The sequence below is a fragment of the Prionailurus viverrinus genome, chromosome D3, assembly GCF_022837055.1.
Source record: "Prionailurus viverrinus isolate Anna chromosome D3, UM_Priviv_1.0, whole genome shotgun sequence".
NCBI classification, from domain to species: Eukaryota; Metazoa; Chordata; class Mammalia; order Carnivora; family Felidae; genus Prionailurus; species Prionailurus viverrinus.
This window is the reverse complement of record NC_062572.1, coordinates 6,496,994-6,520,463: the sequence shown is the minus strand read 5'-3', so window position 1 is coordinate 6,520,463 and position 23,470 is coordinate 6,496,994. Positions and strand designations below refer to the sequence as shown.

The following is a 23,470-nucleotide window of genomic DNA, read 5'->3' as shown; positions in this document are numbered from 1 at the left end:
GCGGCCCCGGCGCTGGAGCGGAATGGAGGGGTCGAGAGGTGGACTCCGGGATGGGGCCCATCCTGGGGAGAGAGCGAGGACCATCCCCCAGCCCCCCCAGCTCCCCAGCCCGTAGACCCAGCTACGGGCGGAGCTGGCGGCGCCGGACCCTGCGCTCCAGCCCAGGCGCCCGAGAGGGGCCGAGGGAAGGGTGGAGGGGTCCCCTGCCCCCGAAGCCGCCGGCCGGCCCCGCCCGCAGAGCCACGTCCATTTAGCAGTTCCTCGTGACATAAACACCGCTTCACAGAGGAGGTGAGGCCGGGGTTTGGGTCTCAGCACCGCGAGTTTTCTTGTCCAAGCCGCCTCTCCTTTTTGACCTAAGTCCCCTGGTCCATCGGACACCCCGCCCCCAGAAGAGCCTTTCCTGAAGCCACCGGCCCTCCCATTCTTCCCGCCGCCACGCATGGCTTATGGACCCTCCTCTGCGTTCCCACAACCCGCTGTCTTCTATACAATTGCTCCTTACACAGAGTTTTAACGGTGTGGTTACACATACGCCTCCCCCATGAGAGAGAGAGAGAGAGAGAGAGAGAGAGAGAGAGAGAGAGAAAGAAAGAAAGAAAAAAAAAAAAAAAAGAAGGAAAGAAAGAGAAAAAGAACCCACACCAACCTGGCACATTATTGATTAAAAATATTTTTTAAGTTGCAAATGTATTGGACGTCAGCTTTAAATTCTAAGTGCTTTACAACTAAATATTATATTGCCTCATTTAATCCATACCCGATGGGTTCTCAGAGTGTGGCCTGATGGCCACTGGGGTTCTCCGGTACCCAGAGGGTCTCTAGGAGGTTGTCCCTTTTGCTAGTTTTGTATCAATCTGCGGCAAGATGTTCTTAGTATATGTAACACAAAACAGCCTATCACAATCCACTGAACATGCAGAAGCAGATGTGAGGATCCAGCTCTCTTATAATGAGCTAGACATTAAAGAGATTTGCAAAAATACGAAACAATGCCACCGTTGCCAGTATTTTGCTTTGGAGCAGAGTTATTTTTTAAAAAAAAAATATGCATGTTAAGGGGCATCTGGGTGGCCCAGTCGGTTAAGCATCCCACTTTGGCTCAGGTCATGATCTCACAGTTTGTGAGTTCCAGCCCCGTGTGGGGGACTCTGTGCTGACAGCTCAGAGCTTGGAGCCTGGATTGGATTCTGTGTCTCCGCTCTCTGCCCCTCCCCTGCTTGCGCTCTCTCTGTCTCTTTCTCTCAAAAATAAATAGACATTGAAAAAAATATATGCATGTTAAAATATCATGTAACTGCTTTTGAGCTAACCAGTATTTTTAAAAACATTAGTTTACATTTCCAATTACAGTAGATATTCATAGATATAACCCACGTAATGAAATCTCTTTAGGGTCTTCAGTAGTTTTTAAGAGTGCCCTTGGAAAAGGGTCTCTGAGACCAGAGAGTTTGAGAACTGCTTCCTCACAGCATCCTAGGAAGTATTATCCTTGTTTTTTACAAATGAGGAAAGGGGGGAGGCACAGAGAGGTCAAATAACTCGCCCAAGGCCCAGCAGCTGGTAAGTGCTCAAACCAGAGGTCAGATCTGTGCACAGCAAGCCAGTGAGGTGGACATGTGATTATCCCCATCCAAAATCAAGGACAGGGAGAAACAGGGAGGGGCATTAGCTTCCTGCAGCTCATGTAACAAATTGCCACAAACTTGGAGACTTAAAACAATAGAAACTTATTCTCTGACCGTTCTGGAGGCCAGATATCTGAAATCAAGGTGTTGGCAGGATCAGGCTCTCCGGAGGATCCTCTCTTGTCTCTTCCAGCCTCTGGGATGCTTAGTCTGTAGCCACATCCCTCCAGTCTCTGCCTCTGTTTTCACGTGGTCCTTCCATGCATGTCTGTCTTCTCTTTGTGTCTCTTATAAGAACACCTGTCATTGGATTTAGAGCCCATCTGCACAACCCAGGATGATCTAATCTCAAGGTCCTTAACTTAATTCACTTGCAAAGATTATTTTTTCAAAATAAGGTCTCCACTTTCAGGATCGGGACACGGAAGTATCTTTTGGGGCAGGGTGGCACCATTCAACCCACTTGCTTAAGGTTCCACAGCTGGGAGGGATGCAGCCAACCCAGTGGGTGCCCGTGTTGAATGAAGGAATAAATAATGAATACCCAGATTGGGGTAGTTTTCCCCTAAAGGCAGCAAAGATGTGCTGAGAGTCATCTGGGAGGGGACCAGGATTGAAGAACTAGAATACCAGCCGGCAGCCTGAACTTAAGATGGGGGCAGGAAAGGAGTGGGGGAGGGAGGGGGAGGCAGAAGTCTGAGATGACCCCAGATGGTGAGCTCAGGAGAATGGCTACAGTTTTAAGCAAGCAAGTTTTAAGCAGTCAAGCCTGGTGGTTAAGCTTCCAGAACCTCTCTGCGGTCTAATCCTGGCGTAGTCACTGACCAGGTGTTTGGCCTCTCGGGGCCTCAGCTTCCCACTCTATAAAATGGGATCACAGAGGGTAATTGTGATCATTAAACAAATCCGCGTATGTGCCGGCCTCCCCCAGTGCTTCTAAGCTTCTATTATCCTCACCATCATCGTTAAAGATACCTGGAGGAGGTACCTGGTCTGGGTGTAGATGTAGACGTCTAGGTGACAGCTGGAAATGTGGACCTGAAACTCAGGACCAGAGCAATGATAAGAGCTATGTTGACATTCATTTACTCAATAGGTATTTAGCTCTTAATGTATGCCAGGGACTCTGCTAACCCTGTGGGATGCGGCAATATGAGAGAGACAGGATTGCTGCTCTTGTGGGAAACAGAGAGGAAACAGGAGAAACCAAAAATAAACTAATTTCAGATGGAGCAAGAGAGGGTTGACAAAGGGGAGGAGAATCAAGAAATCAGTGTGTCCCAGAAACCAGGCGTGTTAGCACAATTCAATTGGAAAAAGAGTCCCACACACTGTATTTCTCGACTATGAATATTTTATAACACTCTTTTTTTTTTAATTTTTAATATTTATTTATTTTTGAGACAGAGAGAGACAGAGCATGAACGGGGGAGGGTCAGAGAGAGGGAGTCACAGAATCCGAAGCAGGCTCCAGGCTCCGAGCCGTCAGCACAGAGCCCGACGCGGGGCTCAAACTCACGAACTGTGAGACCATGACCTGAGTCAAAGGTGGACGCTTAACTGACTGAGCCACCCAGGCGCCCTGAAATTTATTTCTTGATGAAACGGGATTGTTTGTCTTAGAGAGATGCTGTCTGGATGTTGCTAATTTCACCACTGTAACGTCCTTTAATATGTCTGTTCCCGGTATTTTCTTTAGACTGGTAGTCGTATCAACAGGTTTGATCTGATTTAGGTTCAATTTATTTGGCGGTGGTGTGTTGGACATTTCTTTTTGCTTTTTTGTGGAAGGGGCAAGACTCATTTTTAAATGTTTCTCTAGATGTAAATTACGTGCAATAATGTTCACCTTTTTAATGTGTACAATTCAGTGGTTCTTCGTATATTTGCAAGGTTCTGTACCCATCACCCATCCCCACCCTCTAACTTCAGAACATTTTCAACAACCTCCCCCCAAAGCCTTGTACCCATTAGCAGTCACTTTCCATCCTCTCCTGCCCCCAGCCCCTGGCAACCCCTCTTCTGCTTTCTGAGTCCATAGATGTGTCTATTCTGAACATTTCGTATACCGGGTGGCCTTTTGTGCCCGGCTTCTTTCACTCAGCATAATGTTTTTAAGGTTTATCCATGCCGTGGGACCACATAATTCCTTCTCATAGCCTAATAATCTCCCATTGTATGGCTGGGCCACATTCTGTTTATCCATCCATCCACGGGCTTTTGGGATGTTTCTACCTTCCCTGCTGGTTTGCCCGTGTCAAGACAGTAATTTCCTTCTGGAAGCTCAGATCACTTAGTAGAAATGTTTCCTCCTCCCAGAACTCCTTCTTTCTAGGCTCCAGAAGAGGGTAGGAAGGAAAAGGGAAAAGGACTTTATCCAGCCGGAAGCTCACAGCCGTTGGTACTTTCTGAACGGGTGAGGCAAACAACCCCGTAAGCCCCAGCCTGCTTTCTGTCCGTGGATTTACTTATTCTGTCCATGTCAGATACGTGGGATTAATATGCTATGTGAAGGAAGAGGAGACAGCCACAGACCATGTGTGTGAGGCCCAGGGGAAGAATGGGCTCCGTTCGTGCGTGAGTCAGCAGACTGACCAGCGGACTTGTTGGGGCAAGTTGGGGAACAGCGTGAAATGAAGTTGAAAAGGGTGGCAGAGATTGACTGCGGGGTCAAGTTCGTATCTGACGTAGTAGGGAGGATGTGATGTGACATCTGGCAAGTCATCGGATCTTTGTTTTACTTTTTTCATCTGTAAAATGGGAGTAATCTCAGCGGAGATTAAACGAGTTAAAATACGTAAAGTGTTTAGAACAGAGGATGGCACACAGTAAGAGCTACATTAATGTTAGCTGTTGCTATGCTTGCTGTGTGGGTGCCTTGACTATTACATGTGCTGTGATCGTCACCACTGAAGCGTCTCATTTGGAGCAACGACATCATGAAACCAGCACTGATGTCTGACTGTGATGTGAGGGGCTATTAGAAGAATTAGGAATCAGGGCAACCCCTCAGTTCTGCCTCCAAAATCTCTCCCCAGATTTTCCACTTTGCTCCACCTCCCTACTTCCACCCTGGCCCCACTTACTGTAACTTTCCCTTCTGGAAGAAGCCGATGGTGGGCTTCTAACTGGTTTCTTCTTTGTCTCTTCTTCCCACTGACCTGTTTTCTGCACAGCAGCAATTTTGCACAGCCGGCACTTTTGATAAAGCCCATGCATTTCACCCCGCCAGGTGTCGATGCCAGGTCACAATAAAATCCAGAGCCCTTACCGTGTCTGACACAGACTTGCATAGTCTGATCTGTGTCGACTTCACTGTCTTTGGCCCACATCTAAGCACCAGTCACCTGCTGTTTCTCTGGGCCTTTCGTGTGCCATGGTGCATCTCCAAACTCCGGTCCCTAGTGTCAGCGTCTACATGAAGGATCTGGTGTTACAGCCCGCGCCCTGCGATCCGGGAAAGCCAGAATTTAAGCTTTGTCAGCAATTCTACTTTCACTCGGAGTCACACAGAGACGGATTGCCCCGCCAGAGCTGAATGGCTGGGAAGCCCGGGGGGGGGGGGGGGGGGGGGGGCGGGGCTGGTTTGCACATCATTCGAGGGTCCTTTCCTCTGTCCACCTGCTCAGTACCCAGATCCCCTCTCAATAACTCGGAATTTACAGACTGTGGGCTTGTTGTACCGTCTATGAATAAAATGATACAACATTGGGCGCCTGGGTGGCTCAGTCCGTTGAGCGTCCGGCTTGATTTCGGCTCAGGTCGTGATCTCACGGTTTGTGAGTTTGAGTCCCCCGTCAGGCTCTGCACTGACAGTGTGGAGCCTGCTTGGGATTCTCTCTCTCTCCCTCTTTCTCTGCCCCTCCCGTGCTTGCTCTCTCTCTCTCTGTCTCTCAAAAATTAATTAATTAATTACAAAAAAAGAAATCCTACCCCCCCAAGGTGATGACATGAGGAGGTATTATTAGTGCCCTTGTAAAAGAGGCCTCCGCGCTCTGTTGCCTTGTGAGGACTCAGCAAGAAGGCGGCATCCAGGGGTGCCTGGGTGGCTCAGACGGTTAAGCAGCCAACTTCGGCTCAGGTCACGATCTCGAAGTCCGTGAGTTCGAGCCCCACGTCGGGCTCTGTGCTGACAGTTCAGAGCCTGGAGCCTGCTTCAGGTTCTGTGTCTCCCTCTCTCTGACCCTCCCCCGTTCATGCTCTGTCTCTCTCTGTCTCAAAAATAAATAAATGTTAAAAAAAAATTAAAAAAAAAAAAAGGCGGCATCCATGAACCAGGAAAGGGGGTTCTCGCCTGTCACCACATCTGCCAGTGTCTTAATCTTGGGCTTCCAGACTTCAGAACTGTGAGAGATGCATCTCTGTTGTGTATAAAGAACCCAGTCTGTGGTATTTTTGTCACAGCAACCCAAGCTGACTAAGACAGGCTACTATTTTCTGAGCATTCCTATGTTTCAGGAGTCTGAGTGGTCTCCCACACAACGCTGCCTTCGCCCTGTGCCTTGAGCTCCATCCCAAAGGGCTGACAACCCGAAATAGACTCGCACCCCCTCTTCCACCCACACCACCCTCCTGACTTCCCGTGGTTGCTGTTCCAGCTTCTCAGCCGTCCCTCTTCTCCTCCTCCTCCTTCTTCTTTGACAGACTTAAGAGGATCATGGACAATTCTGATGTCACCATCGCATCTAAACACTAGCAATGTTGGGGCGCCTGGGTGGCGCAGTCGGTGAAGCGTCCGACTTCAGCCAGGTCACGATCTCGCGGTCCGTGAGTTCGAGCCCCGCGTCGGGCTCTGGGCTGATGGCTCAGAGCCTGGAGCCTGTTTCCGATTCTGTGTCTCCCTCTCTCTCTGCCCCTCCCCCGTTCATGCTCTGTCTCTCCCTGTCCCAAAAATAAATAAACGTTGAAAAAAAAAAATTAAACACTAGCAATGTCACATGAAGCTTGTGGTCTGTTCTGCGTGGATTCTGCTTGATAGGCGACCTCCCTTCAAGGGCATTGTATAGGAGATTCCACTCAGGCTGCCCAAACCCATCTAGGAAAACAGGATGATCAAACCCTGGCAACCAGATTCTTTAAAGTGCGTTGAGCACGCGTTCTCTGAATGTCAATGCCTGTTTCCACCTCAAAGGAGGTTACCTGGAAATGTTAGATTTTCCCTCATGTTGCATTGGCCTGGTAGCGCTTCTCTGTTTTAAGAGTCTCATGCACACCAATGCTTGGGCTCTTAATTAAAGACCACGTTTAGTGGAAAAAATATTAGCAAAGTAGAAAAACACCCACTTGTCCTTGTACGGGTTCCTTAGAAATGGGGCTTGAGACAAATTTTATGAGCTAATGCTTTATTGGAGGGTACAGTACCAGGAATTCAAGAGTGAGGGAAGAGAAGAAAGGCAGAAAAGGAAGGAGAGCAGATTCAAAGTAGAATATTACCAAGGTTGGCCCAGCTTTGCAAGAACACTCCACTGCTTGCTCAGTTTTCTGGAAAGTCCCCGGGGAGAGGCTGTGCGCGCCCACCGAATCTCAGATTCCGTCCATCACGCAGAGCGTGGGACTGGGTGAGTGGGGTTGGGGATATGTGGGGGGAGGTGAGCAATTTATCTGCCCACTCCTGTGGCTCTCTCTTGAGTTTTTCCCATGGGGCGTTAACCTCTCCCCATTTCCAGGTGGACTCCCTATAGTCAGCTGGGTCTGGGTGCTGAGGCGACTGCAGCCTTTGCCTGTGTGGGCACCTGAGGCCATCAGAAGTGTTGGGAGATAAGGGGCCGGTGGCTTTGCAACCGCGGGCACAGTGTGAGCAGTGGCTGATGCCGTTCATGCTGGGAAGCAAGTGTCCCAGGTGGGACGAACAGGTCTGGGTCGGCCAAACCCAGAGTTCCACCACTGACAAAATTATGTATTTAGTAGAGTTCCCCCCATTCCATTCTACTCCCAGGTAACTATGGTTGACACTTTGCTCGACGCTCTTCCTGATTTTTTTCCCCTGAGAATATGCACATTCTATTTTTCTAAACCCACCTTTATTAGCTTTACTTCCCATCACGCATTTACTTTTAAAATGGAAGCATGACGGGCCACCTGAGTGGCTCAGTCGGTTAAGTGTCTGACTCTTAATTTCGGCTCAGGTCATGATCTCACCGGTCATGAGTTCAAGCCCTGTGTCGGGCTCTGTGCTGACAGTGAGAACCCTGCTTGGGATTCTCTCTCTCCCTCTCTCTCTCTCTGCCCCGCCCCAGCTTGTGCATGCGCTCTGTCTCTCTCCAAGTAAATAAATAAACTTTAAAAAAATAAAATGGAGGCATGACATACATATTAGTACGCAATTTGTTTTTTCACATCATAATACCCTAGAATTAGTTTTCCAGCTCAGCATATACAGACCTACTTTATTCATTTTTTTTTTTTTTTTTACAGATAAGTTTGCATACTTTACTTCTCCTGAATCCTAATAGGTTTTAACTCCTAACATACACATTTTGGTAGCATAAGTTCTAATATTTTTATTTTGTTTTAATTTTAATTCCAGTATAGTTAACATACAGTTATGTTAGTTTCGGGTGTGCAATATAGGGATTCAGCAATTGTATACATTACTCAGTGCTCATCATACAAGTGCATTCCCTAATCCCTATGTTCCCTAATCCCTATGTTCCCTAATCCCTATGTTCCCTAATCCCTAGTTCATCCATCCCCCAACTCCTCCCCTCTGGTAACCATCAGTTTGTTCTCTATAGTTGAGAGTCTGTTGTTTTTTTTTTTTTTGGTTTGTCTTTTTTCTCCTTTGTTCATTCGTTTTGTTATTTAAATTCCACAGGTGAATCAAACTATATAGGATTTGTCTTTATTTACTTTGAGAGAGAGGGAGAGAGAGAGGAGGGGAGGGGCAGAGAGAGAGGGTGAATCCCAAGCAGGCTCCATGCTGACAGTGCCCCAATGTGGGGCTCAAACTCACAAACTGGGAAATCATGACCTGAGCTGAAATCAAGAGTCAGACACTTAACGGACTGAGCCACCCAGGCACCCACGGGATTTGTTTTTCTTTGACTGATTTATTTCACTTAGCATGACACCTGTAGATCCCTCCATGTTGTTGCAAATGACAAGATTTCATTCTTTTTAACGGCCGAGTAACGTTCCATTGTATATATACAGCACATTTCTTTATCCAGTCATCTGTGGATGGACACTTGGGTTGCTTCCTCCTCTTGGCTATTGCAAACAATGCTGCAATAAACATAGGGAGGCATATATCTTTTTGAATTAGCGTTCTTGTATTCTTTGCATAAATACTCAGGAATGTAATTGCTGGATCGTAAGGAAGCTCTGTTTTTGACTTTTGGAGGCACCTCCATACGGTTTTCCACAGTGGCTGCGCCCGTTTGCATTCCCACCAACAGTGCACAAGGGCTCCTTTTTCTCCACGTCCTCGCCAACACCTCGATTTTAGCCATTCCTCAGTCTTTTTTCAGTAGATAATACCTCCTTCATTCTTTACATTAAAAAAAAAAAGTTTATTTATTTATTTTTGAGAGAGAGAGAGACAGAGAGAGAGACAGAGCATGAGCAAGGGAGGGGCAGAGAGGGAGAAAGGAAGACACAGAATCCGAAGCAAGCTCCAGGCTCTGAGCCGTCAGCACAGAACTTGAACTCACAAACTTGAACTCACAAACCTCGAGATCATGACCTGAGCCGAAGTCGGATGCTTAACCGACTGAGCCACCCAGGCGCCCCTTCTTCATTTTTTTAAGTGATGGTATAGCTTTTTGGTTTATGGATATACTGTAATTTACCTGATCATTTCTCCCTTGATAGACACTGGCAGGATTTTATGGTTTGTGCTATTTTATTTATTTATTTATTTATTTATTTATTTATTTATTTATTATTTGAGAGAGAGAGAGGGAGAGAGAGAGAGTGCACGAGCAGGGGAGAGAGGCAGAGGGAGAGGGAGAGAATCTTAAGACATGTGATTCCGTCCCATGATTCTGGGATCATGACCTGAACCCCAAGCAGGAGTGGGATGCTCAACAGACTGAGCTCCCCCCCCCCAGACTGTGCTCTTTTAAACAATGTTGCTGTGCAAATGGACACAATTTGTGGGTTTTTTTTTTTCAACTGTGTGAGAAGTGAGTGAGTTGCATTGTTCTTTGGGGGCTGGGGCAGGGGTGTCTAGCCCTTCTTTATTCTCCACATTTCAAGGACACTAGTCCTTTTCCAGTTTTTAGGCTTGGCAAGGTCAAAACCCTCAGACAACGCTGTCAGGAGTGTTTGATGAAATCCCTCTGACAAAGAGTCCATGTCTGCTAAATGTGAACGTACATCTGCCCTGTGACCCAGCAATTCCACGTCTAGGTTTATGCACAATAGGAGTGAACACAGAATGTCTGTATCTGTTACTCAGAATCACCCATCACAGCAGGGAGCTGAATGCACTTTTTTTCGGGTCCAGCTTCTTTCCTTAGCATAATGGTTTGAAGATTCATTCAAACTGTGGTGTGTCTAAATAGCTCATTCTTTTTTTTTTAATTATTTAATGGTTTTATTTGTTTTTGAGTCAGAGAGAGACAGAGCATGAGCAGGGGAGGGGCAGAGAGAGAGGGGGAGACACAGAATCTGAAGCGGGCTGTAGGCTCTGAGCTGTCAGCACAGAGCCTGATGCGGGGCTTGAACTCACGGAGTGTGAGATCATGACCTGAGCTGAAGTCGGACGCTCAACCGACTGAGCCACCCAGGTGCCCCATCATTCTTTTTATTGCTGACCGGTATTCCACTGTATGGCCAACACCACATTTGCTCATCCATTCGCCTGTTGTTGGGCGTTTCGGTCATTTCCGGTTTTTGCCTCGTTCCAACACTGTGACTGTTCATGTGTGAGTCTTTCTGGACGTGTGGGTTCCTTTCTTTTTGGGTAAACACCTAGAAGTGCGCCGTCTGGGCTGCAGGATAAGCATACGTTTAACTTCTCAAGAAACGTGCTTGGGGCGCCCGGGGGGCTCAGTCGGTGAAGCGTCCGACTCCGGCTCAGGCCACGATCTTGTGGTTCGTGGGTTCGAGCCCCGTGTTGGGCTCTGTGCCGACAGTTCGGAGCCTGGAGCCTGCTTCAGATTCTGTCCCCCTCTCTCTCTGCCCCTCCCCTGCTCATGCTCTGTTTCTGTCTCAAAAATGAATAAACTTAAAAAAAAAACCCAACACATCACCTTTTCCCAAATGGTTGTGCTGTTTTACATTCCCTCCATCAGTGATGAAACAGAACAGGCTGAGCCTTTGTAATGTTACCAATATCCCTGGGGGATTCTGCGGCTCACCTGAGCTCAGAACCACTGGCTTAGAGGATGATGGATTGAGGGGGGTGCTCTTTTCCTTCAGGAGGTGACAGGAAGCGCGGAGCCTCTGAATCAGAAGTGTGCCTGGTGCGGTGGAGATAGAGGGCCGGCAAGCGGGTCGGTGGGCTTGACTGTCTCTGCAAGGGGAAATGCCTCGATAGAGACCAGAGCGGAGGGGCGGGGGCAGGGAAGGATACGCTGTATGGACTCAATTCTGAATGATGTTGGGAGCCACTGTCGGGTTTTTGAGCAGAAGCATGACGTGATTTTGTAGCTTAGGAAACTGAAGCTCAGAGAGGTGAATGAACCGGCCACAGGGTCACACAGTAAGTGGCTGAGCTGAGATTCCAGCCTGGTCTGTCCACAGCCAGAGCGCGTGTGATTGACCTCTGTAGTCCCTTTGAGCTGTCTTTGGTATCAAATACACACATAAAAAGATGTTTGGAAGCCGTCGATGTCCTGCCAAAGACCACCAGGAACACACTAGAAGTTGAGACAATTGGATTTATTACTCATTACAGCGCGGGAGACCGGACGCCCTGCGCAACTGCGGGGGTGTCTCAGTAAGAGAACTCAGGGTGTTAGAAAGAACTGATTACAGGACTCGGGCTTTGGTTGGGTGATTCTGGGGAGAGTTAAGGATCTAGGAGTTTTGCCCTGGAGCGGTGCTGTTAGGAAGCAGGGATAATTCTAGGCCTGGGGCTCTTAAATCTTATGTATGTATGTATGAGAGAGAGCACACAAGCGGGTGAGAGGGGCAGACGGAGAGAATCAGTTCGACTCCACGACCCTGGGATCAAGACCTGAGCCCAAACCAAGAGTCGGACACTCGACCCACTGAGCTACGCAGGTGCCCGGGGCTCTCAAATCTTATCCAGAGGACAGTAGAGCCAGGCTGAGGCTGTAATTGGTAAAGAAGCAGCCATTACTGCTATTAGCCAAGAAGGGGAGATGTTTGGTATTTCGTGGCCTGGACCATGTTCGTGTTCTGTCTTGTTTTATGGTGGTTCCGAGGTGGCCTTGTCTGATGTTGATGTTCTGTGAAATTGTTATTTCAACGGGAGAACACGGAGGCCAGCTGACAGGGCCAGGCCAGCTCCTGGATGTCAGGCACTGCTCTCCTCTCTCTCAAAGCCTTGAGAGTTGTTTGATATTATTCATGGTGGAAATCGGGCTAGGGGAAAACTAGCTTTGGAACATGATCCTATCCTGAAGTCACAGCTTCTGGCTGCTTTTTTTGCCATCTCACCCAGCTGTGCCAGCCCAGCTGTTTCTGGACCATACCCTGGTGGATTGAAAACTTCCCTGTGTGTGCTTATTTTTTTTTAAGTTTATTTATTTATTTTGAGAGAGACAGAGAGTGTACGTGAGAGAGAGAGAGAGAGAGAGAGAGAGAGAGAGAGAGCACGAGCCGGGCAAGGGCAGAGAGAGGGAGAGAAAGAATCCCAAGCAGGCTCTGAGATGTCAGCAAGGAGCCTGACGTGGGGCTCGATCCCGCAAACTGTGAGATCATGACCTGAGCCGAAATCAGGAGTGGGACCCTTAACCAATGGAGCCACCCAGGCACATGTTTGTTTTAAACAACTTTATTGAAATATAGTTCACATGTCTTCAAATCCACACATTTAAAGGTACAATTCAGTGATCTTCAGTGTATTTACATGCAACCATCACCCCATCTCATTCCAGAACATTTTCATTGTTTTAAACAGAAACATTGTTTTAAACAGAAATATTAGCAGTGACTCCCCGTTTCCTCCCTACTCCGCATCACAGCCCGAGGCAACCACTAATCTACTCTCTGTCTCTATGGATTTACCTATTGTGAATATTTCACGTAACTGGAATCGTATAATACCTGGTCTTTTGTGACCGGCTTCTTTCACTGAGCATAATGTCTTCAAGTTCATCTGCTTTATAGTGTGGGTCACTGCATTATTCCTTTTCATGGCTGAATCGTATTCCATTGTGTGGATAGACCACCTTTTGCCTATCCATTCATTAACTGAGGAACTTCGGAGGTATTTCTGCCTTCTTGTTGTGCCTGGGGTAAAAACAGTACGTTCCTCTGAAAGCCCAGGTCACTTTGTAGGAATCTTTATCTCTTCACAGAACTTCTTGTTTCTGGGAGATGAACCAGACTCCAGGAGAGAGTGGGACAAAAGAGGGAAAAGGGAAAAGGGATTTATCCAGCCAGGAAGCTCGCAGCCATTGGCTAGCTTTGTCACCCAGCAGGGGCTCTGGGAGTGCAAAGATAACTTAGGGCAGAAGTCCCTGTCCTCGAGGAGCTCACAGGCCAGTGACTGGAGGGGGCACATGTATTGTTTCCCCTCCTAGGATCCACCCCATTTTTCTGGTCTTCTTCAGGGGAACCGCCACCCCCACCCCACCCCCACCCCCCCGGTTCCTGGGAAGGAGAAACCCAGGCCTGACCAGCCCGCATTAGCCAACCCGTGGGCCTAGTGGTTGCCTCAGGAATGGGCAGGGACTGACTTCAGACAGTCCAGTGACATTCCATGACACTTTTCCTGGACCTCTTTTCTTTTTCCTTTTTTTTTAATGTTTAGTTTTGAGAGAGAGAGAGAGACAGAACATGAGTGGGGAGGGGCAGAGGGAGAGAGGGAGACACAGAATCCGAAGCAGGCTCCGGGCTCCGAGCTGTCAGCCCAGAGCCCGACGCGGGGCTCGAACCCACGAACCGCGAGATCATGACCCGAGCCGAAGTCGGACGCTTAACCGACTGAGCCACCCAGGTGTTCCTCCTGGACCTCTGAGAAAAGGTAATTTTTCATTCGGTTCATTGTTCTTCCCATGTGGTTGATGCAAAACTCGGCTGGAAGCCTGAGGCTGCTGGTGGCCATCTCGCGGTGGTTTGGGGACAGCCTGCCTGAGCAAGAAGGTGACAGAAGGAAAGCAGGGCTCAGACACGGGAGACCAAACCGCATCCTGGTGATGTAACCTGAGCAACTGGACCACACTGTGCCTGATTTTTTTGCTACCTTTGTGCTTTTCAGCTGCACGAACTCTTAATCTTTAAGAATTAGAAAAATAGGGGCGCCTGGGTGGCGCAGTCGGTTAAGCATCTGACTTCAGCCAGGTCACGATCTCCCGGTCCGTGAGTTCGAGCCCCGCGTCGGGCTCTGGGCTGATGGCTCAGAGCCTGGAGCCTGCTTCCGATTCTGTGTCTCCCTCTCTCTCTGCCCCTCCCCCGTTCATGCTCTGTCTCTCTCTGTCCCAAAAATAAATAAACGTTGAAAAAAAAAAAAAAAATTTTTAAAAAAAGAATTAGAAAAATAACGGGGGCGCCTGGGTGTCTCAGTCGGTGAAGCGTCTGATTGTCGATTTCGGCTCGGGTCATGATCTTGCGGTCATGAGATCAAGCCCTGTGGCAGACCCTGTGGTGCCAGCGCTGCCTGCTTGGGATTCTCTGTCTCCTTCTCTCTGCCCCTCCCCCGCTGTGCACACTCGAGCTCTCTCTCTCTGAAAATAAATAAATACACATTAGAAAAAAGAATTAAAAATTCATCATGATAATGGTTGCACAGCTCTGTGAGTATAACTAAAACCATTGAACTGTATACTTTAAATGGGTAAGTTGTGTGGCATATAAACTATATTTGAATAATAAAAAATAACACCAGATAAGGACGATGATAGAACCACTTGAGAATGTTATGGAAACCCAGACAAAGAGCAGCTCACTTTGTCTGCAAAGCAGACTGCAAACAGCCTTCCTGAGTAGATGTTACTCTGTATTACCGGTGAGGAAGCAAAGACACTCCCAGAAAGGAGCTGAGTATGTACCTCTTAATGAGTGACAGGGCTAAGAATTACATTTCTAGGAGCGCCTGGCTGGCTCAGTCTGTAGAGCACGTGAGTCTTGATCTTGGGGTTGTAAATTGGAGCCCCACCATGTTGGGTGTAGAGATTACTTAAAAAAAAAAAAACCTAAAAGAAAAAAAAATATTTCTAGCCCATAAGCTGGTCTTTGAAAACACAGTCTTTCCTTAGGCACTGTCAAAATCTAAACCATGGTGCTAATTAATTGACCTAAATTATTTTAAAGCATTTATAGCATCGAGCCTGCTTATCATGAGCATCTCCAAATACACACGGGGAAAATCCCTGTAGTTCTAATGCCTTTTATTTTGGATTTCCAGAGTTTGACAAAAACTTTTTCACGTTTCAAAGTGGCTTATGTGAAAAAGTTATGTAAATAAGAAGTCCAGGATGTGAACTTCAGGCATAGCTGGATCCAGGGGCTTTCTGATGGCAATAGCATCTGATATCTATTCTCTGCTCCTCAGCTTGGGATTTGCATGATGTTGATGTCACTTTCATGCAGGCTATCCACACATGGTGGCAAAGGTGGTCTCCAGGACCTCTAGGGTTAAATCTTACCAATAGCTTCAGAAAATTCAATGCATTTTCATTGCATATCATTGGCTCAGCTTGGGACACATACCTATCCCTGGACCAATCCCTGTACTTATGCTGATTGGTCAAGCTTAGAGCCAGAGGGTAGGGATAGTCTACCTGAGTGGTGCTGGATAAGACAGGAGGGAAAGGAATCCCCAGTGGACAAGTGAGGTACTCTTACAGAGGGGAGAATGGATGTTGAGCACACATAAATAAACAAACAAACAAGCAAGCAAACAAACAAATACATTATTGTTTAGTTTGGGACCAGGAAGTCAGTAGTACTCCCTCACACTGTATAAATATAGTCATCTAATAAAGTTGATATTAAAAATGTTCTCTTTTGGGACACCTGGGTGGCTCAGTCGGTTGAGCATCCGACTTTGGCTCAGGTCATTATCTCACAGCTCGTGAGTTCAAGCCCCGTGTCGGGCTCTGTGCTGACAGCTCAGAGCCTGGAACCTGCTTCAGATTCTGTGTCTCCCTCTCTCTCTGCCCCCACCCCTGTCAGAAATAAATAAACATTAAAAAAATTAAAATGTTCTCTTTTTAATACTTCAGTTTCATTTTCATGATCTGGACTATCCTTTTCTTTTCACTTAATTTCCCAAATCTTTAAATATTGTTCTTCCTCACCCCTGGATTCTACCATCAAGAATGCCCCTCTTCTGTTTTCCTGTAGCATTTTCTATTTGGATTACCCCCTTTAGTCTCTAATTAATTACTTCCGGGTATTGTTCCCCGTGTGCAAGCAGGGCCTACCACAGGGGCCCAGGGTCATGTGACCAGGCCTTCAAATTCACTAGCAGATTCCCATTTAGACATTTCCTTTTTTTCCTTTTTTTTCTTTCTTTGTTTCTTTTTTCCTTTCTCTTTCTTTTCTTCCTCCCCGTCTCTCCCTCCTTCCCTCCCTCACCCCCCCATCTATTTATCTATCTATCTATCTATCTATCGATCTATCTATCTATCTCTATGCCCAACATGGGGCTCCAATTTACAATCCCAAGATCAAGAGTCACATGCTCTACTGACTGAGCCAGCCAGGTGCCCCTAGACTTTTCATTTTTTTTTTTTTTTTAACGTTTATTTATTTTTGAGACAGAGAGAGACAGAGCACGAACAGGGGAGGGGCAGAGAGAGGGAGACACAGAATCGGAAGCAGGCTCCAGGATCTGAGCCATCAGCCCAGAGCCCGACGCGGGGCTCGAACTCATGGACCGCGAGATCACGACCTGAGCTGAAGTCGGACGTTTAACCGACTGAGCCACCCAGGCGCCCCTAGACTTTTCATTTTTACAGATGTTAATTTTACATTTGGTTTATAATTCAGGACAGGAGTTTGTATCAGTCAGAAAACAGAATCCATTCTAGGTCTTTCCAATAGAAAGTTTTGGTTTTTTTGTAAGATTTTATTTTTAAGTACTCTCTACACCAAATGTGGGGGTCGAACTCACACCCCAAGATCAAGAGTTGCATGGTCTACCGACGGGGCTAGCCAGGGGCCTCTCCAATGGAAAGGTTTTAATGCTGGAAATTGGTTAGACATATGCATTAGTTATCTACTGCTGTGCAACAAGGCACCCCAAAACTTAGTGGCTTAGAACAACAATCACTATTATCTTTTGTAGTTTCTGCAGATCTGGAAGTTGAGAGCAGCTTGGCTGAGCAGTTCTGATGCAGGGTCTCTCATGAGTTGTAGTCAAAATATTGGCAAGGGCTGCTCTCATCTGAGGGCTTAAATGGGGCCAGAGCTGCCACTTCCAGGATGGTGTGCTTGATGGCTGCTGGGGGGAGGCATTAGTTTTTCCCCATGGGTCTTTCCCAGAGCAGCTCCAGTGTCCTTATGACATGATAGCTGGCTTCCTCAGAGGAAGTGAGTCAAGAGAACAAGGTAGGGAGCGCCTGGGTGGCTCAGTCGTTTGAGCTCTTGGTTTCAGCTCAGGTTATGATCCCAGGGTCGTGGGATCAAGCCCTGGTTCAGGCTCTGTGCTCAGCGCGGAGCCTGCTTAAGAGTCTCTCTCTCTCCATCTGCCCCTCTGCCCATCTCCCCCTCTGCCCCCTCCCCAGCTCGTGTGTGCACTCTCTCTCTCTCTCAAAAAACAAACAAACAAACAAACAAACAAACACACACAAGATAGAAACAATACCTTTTATGACTTAGCATCAGAAGTCACACATTGTCACATTTGCCACATTCTCCTAGACAGAGGTGAGTCACAAAGCCAGTTCTGCCTCCTGGTCCAGGAGAGGGGAATTAGGCTGCACCTTTTGAAGGGAGGGGGACCAAAGGGTTTGTAGATATGTTTTGAAATCGTCACAACAGGTGATGATAGGAGCCAAGCAAGGGATGGTGAGAGGAGCCACAGATTAGCAACAGCAGAAAGCCGCTATTCCAGTTAGGACTGGAAGGGATGAAGGGAAGTGTGCAATTACCAGAGTCCAGGATCCAGGACCACCCAGCGGCAACGGGAACTTCCGAGGGGCTGGACACTCGAAGATACAGCGGAGTTGCTTCCCAAAGCGGAGGGAGACAGATGCTGTGGCCTCTTCCTTCCTCCACCTTCCGACCTTCTGTCAGGGTCTGCAACTGGCCCAACCTACCAGGAAGCGGACTGCAAGGGAGCCTGGGAGATGTAGTTCCTCGTGATTCGGGGGTGGGCAGAGAGGGCTGCCTGGGTCTGAGATCAAATGCGCAGAAGCCTAACACGGAGCCCCCTCCCCCGCCCTCCCGCAAGGACTGATCTGATTAAGTGGTGATAATGTGGTTATGTTTATCTTCACTTCTGATTGCTCTATGAAAATTGTTCCCAACAAAGTGACATTTTAAAACTGAAAATGAAAAAAAAAAAAAAATACTGATGAGAGAAAATCCCTTAGTCTCCTTTATTCTTCCTTAATTATAAAACAGACTTCCGTGGGACCAGAAGGGAAAGGGAGTGTTCATACCCAGACAGCAGAAAGCTGAGCTAGCCTTTCTGTGGAAACAGCCTTTTGTTATTCTGTTTAGAATTTGCCAGCTTTTGAGAACTGATGGATGCAACTGTTCAATTTCTAATCTGGTTTCCTAGTCCCTCGCTCAACAAGCTTCTGATTCCAAGCAGAAAGGATTTATTTTGTCTGTTCTAGGTATATACCCCAGAGAATTGAAAACGTATGTCCATATACAAATGTGTGTGTGAACATTCATAGCAGCATTATTCCCAATAGTCAAAAAGTGGAAACTCAAACGTCCATCAAATGGCAAACAACGTGTGGTCCGTCTACACAATGCAGTATTATTCAGCCACAGAAAGGAATGAAGTACCACATGGAAGAAACTCGAAAACATGGTGCTAAGTAAGAGAAGCTGGCCACAAAAGGCCACGGATTGTACGATTTCACCTCAAATCCATAGAGACAGAAAATAGATGAGTGGTTGCCAGGAGGGCTGGGGGAAATGGGAAATGGGGAGTGACAGCTAATGGGTACAAGGTTTCTTTTAGGGGTGATGAAATATTTTGGAATTGGACAGAGGTGATAGTTGAACAATTCTGAATATGCTAACAACCACTGGACCGTACACATTAAAAGGGTGATTTCACGGGGCGCCTGGGTGGCTCAGTTGGTTGAGCGTCAGACTTTGGCTCAGGTCATGTTCTCACGGTTCGTGAGTTCGAGCCCCCTGTGGGGTTCTGTGCTGACAGCTCAGAGCCTGGAGCCTGCCTCGGATTCTGTGTCTCCCTCTCTCTGTCCCTCCCCCATTCGCACTCTGTCTCTCTCAAAAATAAATAAACATTAAAAAAAAAAAAAAGGTGATTTTGCTCTTTTTCCCCCCTGGCCGCTTGGAGCTCAGCCACCACCGTGAACGACACAATAACTATCCGGACCGGAAAGTTCATGACTGACTGACTACTTTACGGAAACAAATGGTCATCGATGTTCTACACCCTGGAAAGCAACAGTACCTAAGAAATTCAAGAAAAACTAGCCAAAATGTACAAGACCACAACAGATGTTATCTTTGTATTTGGATTCAGAACGAATTTTGGCAGTGTTGTTGCAGGATCATTGAGAGAGGCAGTCAAGAGAGAATTACTGAGACGTGTTCCGGGGCAACTTAGTAAGTTTATTTAAGCAGCACGGCGACAGGACCCTTGGGCAGAGAAATCTGCACTCTGGCTGTATGGAGCTGGTGGTTATATGCTTAGTGCTGAAGGGGGAGGGGACGTGCAGGGAGTAGGTCACAAATGTCTTCTTTGAATGTCTACTCGTAAAACTACTTTTGCAAGATTTCTCTGGTGCTTATCATTCAGCTCGGTATGAACTATCAATGAGATGCACAGGCAGTCATGAGACCCTTTAAGTATGTAGCAAGCAGCTCTCTTACCTGATGCTTATCAAAACTGTGCAGGCTATATAGGTCACCCTTCTGGGCTAAAGGTGAACATTTTTCTGCTCCTGTCCCTCATCAGTGGCAAGACAACTGGCTTTGGCATGATTTATGATTCCTTAGGGGGTGTAAAGATACATGAACCCAAACATAGACTTGCAAGACCTGGCCTGTTGGAGAACAAAAAGACCTCAAGAGAACAGCGGAAAGAATGCAAGAAGGAATGAAGAAAGTCAGGGGCGCTGCAAAAGCTGATGCTGGTGCTGGTGAACAGCGGGCTGGAGATTGGACTACAGAAGGAGTAAAGATTACGGGACGCCTGGGTGGCTCAGTCGGTTGAGCGTCTGACTTCCGCACAGGTCATGATCGCTTGGTTCACAGCTCATGGGTTCGATCCCCATGTCAGGCTCTGTGCTGACAGCTTGGAGCCTGGAGCCTGCTTCAGATTCTGGGTTTCTATCTCTCTCTCTGTTCCTCCCCCGATCATGCTCACTCGCTTGCTCTTTCTCAAAAATACACATTAAAAAATTAAAAAAAAAAAAAAGGAGTAAAGATTCTGCATTGATTTTGTCTGTGGTGATTGTGCAGATTTTTCATGTGAGGGTTAATACACTAAGAGCTTCTATGTGGAAAAAAAGAGAGTGATTTCATGGCATGAATTATATTTCTATTCCTTAGTAAAGCTGGAAAGAAGGGGGGAAGGAGGAAGGAAGGAAGGAAGGAAGGAAGGAAGGGAGGAAGGAAGGAAGGGAGGGAGGACAGGACCCATTTTTTGTTGCACCTCACTGATTACTGATAACCCCCTGGTAGGTTCTGGGCCAGACCTGAGTTGAGAGATTCATTCGTCCTTCATCATATATTACTAAGTGCCGGCTATGAGCCATCTGTTTGTTGTGTTGAATGCGTTCACACACACCATGGCATGCGAGCACCTGCCAGTCTGTGCTGAGGACCATAAAAGTGTACATTTACAGTGGGTGGGCCTGGCAAGTTCTGAGAGCCTGTCTTCAGATCCTGAAGTAATGTCAAAAGACACTTGATGACTAATTTATGGCTATGCCACTGAAAAGAAAACCCTCTATAAAGAAGGAACTATGCCAAGTAGTTGATAAGTGATTAGTTTATGGTACTGTGTTTGGAGTTACTTTTGTCTCTTTTCTGATTTTTAGATAGCACAGTTAATTACATTTCTAATATAAAAAAATAAATTCACAGATGACTTCTGGCTGCATTTTTGGTTTGGCCACCACTGTGTCTTCAAACACTGGAGCCAAGTGTATTTAGATACAGCATCTATGCTCCAATTTGCCACACTCCTTCCTACTCCCTATTGCCTTAAGCTGGGGTGCCTTCACTCATTCATATAAACTGCCTGATCCCTGAAGGCATTTGAATTTGGGTCCCCTGATTTACTTTATAAAATCCAACAATATATAATTCAGGGTGGTCCACCAAGATGATAAATGTCCACATTTTAAGTCCCTGGTAAGTGGAATTAGAATATTTCACCAGTTTGAAAGTGAAAATTAATGTATTTAATTTCTAGATAAAAACAGAATTGTTCTTGGCACTTTTCTATACAGTTCGCTTGCTTGGGAAGTCAAAAAACCTGTTTCAGTTTAATTCATTAAAAAAATTTTTTTTAATGTTTATTTTTTTTGGAGAGAGAGATACAGTGTGGGGGTTGGAGGGGCAGAGAGAGAGGGAGACGCAGAATCTGAAACGGGCTCTAGGCTCTGAGCTGTCAGCACAGAGCCTGACATGGGGCTCGAACTCAGGAACAGTGAGATCATGGCCTGAGTCGAAGTCGGTTGCTTAACCGACTGAGACACCCAGGCGCCCCAGTTTAATTCATTTTAATAGGAAACTACTGTAGGTATTATAAGCAGGAAGAACTTCAATACAGAGAAAGAGAGGCATATAAGTGGGTTAGTGAGGCTGGAGGGAACAGGCTCTGGGCTCCCAGAATAACACAACAGAACTGACCTGCCAGCACAAGCAGGGCCTTTGACACAGTCCGGAGAGCGGGGAGTCAGGGGACATCACTAGAGCTCTTGAGTTCAGTCAAGGAAGCCCTGCACCTGTTTTTTGACACCTGAAGCGGGGAAACTGGATATTGGGCCACTACTGCCCCCTATTGCCTGATGGTCTTTCAAGAAATAATCCCTAAAAAGAAAAAGAAAAAGAAAAAAATCCCTCAAATTTGCACAGCACCTTCACATACGGGACGCCATCTGATCCTCTTAATAACTTCACTAGATGAGCAAGGCGCGTGGTGGACGTGGTGTCCTCCCCCTTTTACAAGCGAGGAAACTGAAGCTCAAAGCTGATGGGACATAATGAAGGTCACACAGCTATGTGCGAAACTGGAGTAAGCCGCCAGGTCTCCCCAGCGCCAGGTCAGGTCAGCACACTCCACCTAGTGTCATGAATGGGGTCTTTGGTGGCCCCGGGATAGGCTCTGCGAGCACGGCATACGCGTGCCAAGACTGTGCCACAGGAGTGCTGCAGACTGGCAAACAACCGTAGCCCGGTTGCACAAATCTGCATCGCCAACACAGAAGACAGGGCTGCTATGTGGCAGAGGTTATGTCTAGGGACATTCGAGAGAAGAAAAAAGGTGACATTTGGGTTGGGTTTTGAGGGATGATCTGGCAGCAAAGTGCAGAAAATTGTCCTAGCAGCTTGCAAGAACTGAGGGGGCGTGATGTGGCAGGAGCACTTTGGGAAACTGACAGAATTCCAATTTTGGAGGATTTGAACCAGGTAAAAAATATTTTTGTAGTTGAAGTATGATATGCATACAGTAAAATAAGGTGCAGTCGTCTTTATTATTATTATTATTATTATTTAACATTTATTTTTGAAAGACAACATGAGTGGGGGGAGGGGCAGAGAGAGAGGGAGACACAGAATCTGGAGCAGGTTCCAGGCTCTGAGCTGTCAGCATAGAGCCCAACACCGGGCTCGAACTCAGGAACCGTGAGATCATGACATGAGCTGAAGTTGGACGCTCAACTGACTGAGCCACCCAGGCATCCCTATTATTATTATTTTTAATGTTTATTTACCTTTGAGAGAGAGAGAGAGACAGACAGACAGACAGAACACGAGCAGGGGAGGGTCAGAGAGAGGGAGACACAATCTCAAGCAGGCTCCAAGATCTGAGCTGTCAGCACAGAACCTGAGGCAGGGCTGGAACTCATGAACTGTGAGATCATGGCCTGAGCCAAAGTCAGATGCTTAATCAACTGAGCCACTCAGGCGCCCCAAAGTGTATTAGTCTTAAGTATAAAAATACTATGTGAATATATAAAACTTTCCCAAATCCCAGGAAGTTCCCTTGTGCCCTTTCCCAGTCTACTCCCATCTCCATCCTTTCTGGTAGGTTTCTGTGGGATTAGGGTGTTTCCCAAGCGGTAAGTGCTTTCCCTGCTTAATTCCGTTGGCTAAGTAACCAGACGGTATTTGATGGCAGGCAGGTAATTCATTCATTGGCCAGAGAACGGAGAAGGGGAGCTCGTGCTCTGAAGGCACCTTCTCGCAATTAGGACTCAAGGCAAGGGTTTCTGGGGTTAGGGTAGAAGGGGCTGGTATGCAAGCCGACGTGGGTGTTTTTTTTTGGGGAAAAGGGGGAGGAGGCTTCTTCGAATCAGAGAGTATCATTTCTTCCCTTAAATGGGAGCGGTCGCACGTGTCAGTGCGATGGTCGGTGTGTTTTTTGTTTTAAC

General features: G+C 47.0%; 1 long non-coding RNA gene and 1 pseudogene across 1 annotated transcript; one reads left to right on the top strand and one right to left on the bottom strand.

The window, feature by feature from the left end:
• Positions 1-13,355: 13,355 nt before the first annotated feature.
• LOC125148807 (uncharacterized) lies at positions 13,356-17,961 on the bottom strand. The gene is made up of 3 exons (XR_007145699.1): positions 17,804-17,961; positions 17,518-17,635; positions 13,356-13,838 (listed from the first exon to the last, which is right to left on the bottom strand). It is a non-coding gene; the product is annotated as an uncharacterized LOC125148807 (long non-coding RNA).
• Positions 17,962-18,696: 735 nt separating this feature from the next.
• Positions 18,697-20,079, top strand: LOC125149328 (40S ribosomal protein S24-like; annotated as a pseudogene).
• The last annotated feature ends 3,391 nt before the right edge of the window (positions 20,080-23,470 follow it).